This window comes from Oxyura jamaicensis, assembly GCF_011077185.1.
Source record: "Oxyura jamaicensis isolate SHBP4307 breed ruddy duck chromosome 9 unlocalized genomic scaffold, BPBGC_Ojam_1.0 oxy9_random_OJ106419, whole genome shotgun sequence".
NCBI lineage: Eukaryota > Metazoa > Chordata > Aves > Anseriformes > Anatidae > Oxyura > Oxyura jamaicensis.
This window is the reverse complement of record NW_023304182.1, coordinates 33,511-39,510: the sequence shown is the minus strand read 5'-3', so window position 1 is coordinate 39,510 and position 6,000 is coordinate 33,511.

Sequence of the window (6,000 nt, the reverse complement as noted above, 5' to 3'; positions counted from 1 at the left end):
TTCTGAGCCGCTCTTCTCCATCTTCTGTGCACCCTTGATGCTCCTGGAAAGCAGGTCCAGGAAGCCATGGCTGTGACCCCCCTTGTCTGTCTCATCCCATTCACAAAACAGCACAGCTACATCACAGGAGGCATGGGATGTAAATGGAGTAAATGTGCTCCCATCTCAAGGTTTTTCTTGGGTCAAAGCCGCAAGCTGTTTCTCAAAGTGTTTTAAACACGCACCCGAGTAAAATTATTTGTTCTCACCGTGGTGTATAGCAAAGATGACGAAATGTTGACTCATGAGTTGTTTTAGCTGGCCTCTCGGGAGAGCTGCAGAAAGCCCGAGGGAGTCACAAAGCCATGTGAGGGGCTGGCTGCAGTTTGAAGGAAAGAAGCAGCTCAGAAGTCCAAGGGTGGGACATGCAGGACCCTGCCAACCCCCTGCTTTCAGTAGTTTTCCCTTCACACCATGTATCCAGACAAATTGCCCTAACTTCATCAGCCTGAGGTATCCATTAGCTACAAAAAAAAAAAAAAGAGGAATTTTTTTGAATGAACCTCTCCTTTATTTCCTCTTAATTCTACCAGTCCTTCCAGCGTTCCTTTGCGAGGGATTATGGTTTTCCGAGTGTGGCTGAGCCCCAAGGCTTATCTCACTGGCACGGGGGGGGTTATACCCACAGCACCCATCCTTTAAGCACCCTATGTTTGCCCTGCACGCACGGAGGAAGGCAGGCGAGTCGGCTTGCCGGCCCCATCAGAGAGCGTAACCCGGAGGCTTGGGGCCGCGGTGCTCCCATGGGACCTGCGAGGAAGCACGTGGTGGGACAAGCTGCTCCCTCCAGCTCCCAGGGGAAGTGGTGTTGGGCAGCGAGAAGGGATGCAGGAGGACGGATGCGGGATGCCCAACCAGCACCTTAGGAAGTGCTGCAAGCGCTCGGATGTCTGAGACCCTGCCTCTTGCCTCTGCTGCTGCCCGGCAGTGCTGCACTGGCACCAGAGGTCTTGAGGGGCTGCTTAGAACATTTAACAAGTGCTTAAAGCTGTTGTTGCATTTCCTTAAATTAAACTTCCAAGTGGGATAAGGCACGGGGACTTCGTTTGCATGCAGTCCTGCTGCTGGCCCTGCAGCTAGACTCGGGCAAAGAGGTCGAGGCTGCAGGGATGAAGGCATGATGTTCCCCGCTGCCTTAGGGAGGGGGACGCTGGGGCAGAGCGTGTCACTCATGGACAGGACCTGGAGGGACTTACAGAGAGACAGGAGAGACAACAGTCCCTCGCGCCTCTGGCAGAGACAAGGACAATGGTGCTGCATCAGGGAAACAACAGCTCAGGTACAGGGAGCAAGTTCTGAAATTTCTGCTGCAGAAAGTCCAGGTGACAGGTCTGGGGAGCCTGGGGACAAGGCGTCTGTCACGCAAAGACCTCCAGCTCACCACAGCTACCTTTCAAAACGTTTTCTTGAGAAAAGCCACTCGGTATTTCACTTCTTCAAGGCCTGTGAGGGCTTGGAGAAGTTGCTGCAGTAGAATGGAAACACTTTGCTTAGTCTTTTAAGTGTAAAATAGCAGGATTAAATTCAGCTTTTGATGTCAGCCTCAGCTCCATCTTCAAGGGCAGTGCCGAGTCCCCTCCAGCCCTGCCTGGTGCCTCCGTGCTGAATCACTCCGATGCTAATGTAAATACAGCTCTTTGAAAAAGGGCAAATGTTTTCTCAGCTGCTCTTCTTCCTTTTAAAAGACGGGGTGATTGGAATTTTTATGTCTGCAGACATAAATACGGACAACCAACAAATGCTTCTCGGTAAGAAGCTATCTTCGCAAGATAACTGCTTTTTGGAAAGCACATCGTGAATCCCTGGGCACTCTTGGAAAACACTGTTCTCCTCGGGCCTTCTAATTCTCCTTTCCTTCAGTGCCCTACATTCCGTGAACTCCTAAATGAGCTGATCAAAGCAACTACAAATTAATCTTGCTTAGCACGTTGTCACTTCAGGCTCCCGATGTCCCCAGGACCTCGCTTCTGCTCAGCCTCACGGCTGTGCTCGGCAGCAGCAGGCACCAGCAGCTCCTCAGGGCACCATGGGGGGTGTCTGGAGGGCTGAGGCACTGGGGCCATGCTTGGTTGCCCTCTGCAGCAGCAGGGAACAAGAGCTGGAGCTGGGCAGTGACGGGGCAGCCTTCCTGCTGCCCGTGTGTACTGGACTCGGGAGGTCTGGCCGCTGGGAACCACAGCTCTGCTCTCCTCTGCCTTCATTGGGAACTAGACTTGGGCACTCACCCCCCCAGATCCCAGGTTTTCCAGCCTGAGAAGCCAGGCCGGCCCCATCCTGAGGCTGTGCAATGCAGATGGGCTCACAGCCTGCCCTGCTGGAGGGCTGGCGTTGGTGCTTGCAGGTGGTGGTCCCTGGGCCACCCCTCCAGGCCGTGGGTTAAAGCCCACTCTTCCCCCGTGCTCTTTCTCTTGATGGCTCACAGGGTGGTAGCATGGCTTTGAAGGATGCCTTGGAAATGTCCCCAAGCCTGAGGCATCCTCCTCAGAGGACAACCCATCCCGACCAGCTTGGATGTTTGTCCCTGGATGCAGCACTCATGGCCATGTCTCTTACCTCCCCTTACGTGGCCTTCTTGGCACCAGCCAGGTCCCCATTTCACAGCAGCTCACTGCAGCAGAAATTGGTGTGCTTATCACAGAGACCTCCCACTCGGCCACCCCACACAGCGTCCTCATTTCCACCAGCCATCACTCCTACAGAAAACCTCAAGAATGTGAACACGATGTCAAAATAACACTGGGGATGCTACGGACAGCACTTATTTTTTTCTTAATTAATCTGCTTAAATTTAAGCAAAGCTGCCGTGCTGTTTTTGCAGTTTTCCCACCGACATGATGCAGACTGTGTGAAGGATGGCTCCTAATTTAGATCCAGATAGCTACAGACTCCAGTAGGTTTACTGCTTGTAATAATATACAGCCTTGGCTTCGCTTAGTGTCTCCACTGCTCTCCCTCAGAGATAAAATGCTATATTGACCGTGTAAGTATTTTTAGCAGTGCTGTTCTTCTCCAGTTAAGCCATAAAAACCAAGGGTGCAGACACTGGAAGTAATGTCTGTAATTTACCATGAACCACAGCCCCCTGGCTCACAGCAGCCCGCTAATACCAGCCAGGGACCAGCAGTGTGTGCTGAAACCCCGAGGGCAGGCACTGCTCAGCAGGCAGGAGAGGCTCTGAACACAACACACTGCTTTCCCTGTTGTTTGCTCCCTTCCCAATTCCCGTCCTGCTCTCTCCTTTCTCACTCTATATGAATGCATGCTGCTGGCCCTAATAAAGGGCCTAAAATGTGCTGCCTCATGGGGCCATGGCTTCAATACTGAGCTGTGAGGAGTGTCCAGCTCTTCCGCAGCACTGATTGCTTTGGGGAGAGTTGCCTCCTCTGGGAGAGAAAACAACCTGCTGAGGTACTGGGGTGGCCACGGGGGCCAGACACCCTTTCCTGGGAGCTCTGGCAGCAAACTCGCACCTAAAGCACCAACAAGGACAGGAATTTCACGCGTAGAGGCTTGCCAGGCTTCAGAAGGGCACTTGGGCTGCCTCCTGGCTGAGAAACTGTGAGCAACGTCCTAGGAACTTACCGATGATGTGATTTTTCTTTTGAAGTGCCAAGGAGATCAAAAGAAAAGGCTTTTTTTTTTTTTTTTTTTTTTTTTTTTTTTAATCTTCAGATTACCAGCAAATTCAGGCTTAATTCTGGTGGGAAAGAAAGAAATCCACCTGTGTGGTGAGGCACCGACACGAGAGGGTTTCACCCTCGCCCTTCTGGTCCCTCTCTGGGCACGCAGCACCACAGCAGGGGGCTGAGCCCTGAAGGCATCAGGGAGCACCAGGCTGGGGACGGCAAGGGGCACCAAGAGCTGCCGGGGGCCTGCTCCTGCCCAGGGCCCATCCTCTCAGCTCCCAGCAGGGTGGTGACAGTGAAAGCACCCGGTGTCCTCTGGCATGCAAACAGGGTGCCCTTCAGCTGGCCAAAAGGGACTTGGGAACACAGCCAGGGCGACTCACGGCCCAGCACAGGGTGGGGAGTTCTGGAGGTGGAAACACTTTTATCGAGCTTCAGCATGGAATAATGCAAGCACAAGTGAAGGTCATGAGATAGGGCTTGTCGTGGAAACTTTAAACAACAGGGGACTCGTTTCTTCAGCATTTTTTTCAGAGCTCCACAATTCAGGATTTGACATAAGGAGAGATATAGCAGCAAGTCCTCCTGCAGTGATGGAGAACAAAAGCTCCAGCGTCTTCTAGCAGGTGGGCAGAGAAACAAGAGGAAGTTTATTCAGAGCTTAAAGTCCCAAATATGCTTGTAAGGAAGCTGGAAATTCCCTTCCCGGCAAGCACTTTTTATTTTTGCTTTTTCTTCTTCTTCCTCTCCTTTTTCTCCTTCTTCTTCTTCTTTTCTTTATCTTTTTCTTTTTTTTTTTCTTTTTCTCTTTCTTTTTCTTTTTCTTTTCTTTTTCTTTTTCTTCTCCTTCTTCTTCTTCTACTACTTCTTCTACTACTACTTCCTCTACTACTTCCTCTACTACTACTTCTTCTTCTCTTTCTTTTTCTCTCTTTTTCTCTCTCTTTTTCCTCTCTTTTTATTTTTTTTGGAAGGGGAAAGTTTTTTTCATATGACCTCACCCGGACATCCACTGCATGTCGTGTGATTGACCCAGGAGCACTCTATTTCCCACAGCCTCTGGTTGAACGTGCAATTCACTTCCAGGTCCTGGATAGTGGTATAAAGTTCAACAGAGCTCTGCTACGGGATCATAATCCCAGTGGGTCAAGACGTTTAGAGTTGAAGAGGTTACAGGCTTTTCTGAGGAAGTATTTAAACTCCATCTGTCAAATCACTTGGATAGAAGAAATTCATAGACACAGCCAGCAGTACATTAAGTTCCTGTTTCCTTGTCTTCATTTTAGTGATGTGTTTTGTTTTCATGCTGCTCTAAGAAAATAATTAAACCGTGGTGATTTATAGCTATGAAAAAATGATAAAATCTAGATTGAAAAAACAACAACAGGGAAGAAATTCAAGGAGCCACATGCAGAAGAGAGCCACATGAAGAAAGCTCTTTTCAAGATCATTGGAAATCCTCAGTGGTCCGATCTTTCCAGAAAGCCCTCTAAGAAACATGAGATGCTTCATTTTCAGTTTAATAACACACAAAAGCCACTCTCAGACCTTGCATGTTAAAAGAAGAATAACAAAAAGGGAGGCAGAGCTTTTTCTCAGTACCTAAACAACAGGATTGAAAATGAGGAAGTTTGGTATTGCAATTTTCCAGGAAACCTTAACATTGCTCCCTGACTCTATTGTTTTGTTCTTCAGTATATAATCCAGATGCAAGCCTGATAAATTAGGGGTTTCACAAATTGTTTGTTTTCCATTTACAAGAGAAAAGGCAGTGCGGGAACACGTGGCATCTGCTGAGAGACTTGGAGACCAGTTAGGTTTCTCTATTTGCTTTGAAGAAGGCAAACTGACTACCAGGGTTTGACAAGGGAGCGGTGTAGGTGAGGCTGAGGGTGAGCAACATCAGGTCTAGGACACGATAAGCATTTCTCAAATGCCTGTCTTTGAAACACCCAAGCGAAGGCAGCTTTTCTGCTCCCTTCCTTTTTGATAAAGCAAATATTTCCACTGAATGAATGTAGTTCATTTACCAAGAATCTGAAAACAGAGACAGCACAGAGAGGCAGGGATAATTCCTACTGGGACAAGCTCTTCTGTGAACAAAGCAAAGCTCAGGTTCCTGCAGGCTCCTCTCTCTGACCTTGATGTTCCCTGCTGTAATAATGCACAGCCCACTCATTTGCAAAGTACTCTATATCCACTGAAATATTTAAGATGCCATTTCCCCCCTCCAGTCCTTTCTTCCTCCTCCCACTATTCCCTAGGCATCTCCCCTGCCTCCGTTGCAATAGCCCCAGCTCCCTGCTGTGCCTCAGCCTGTCTGGGGCTGACAGCA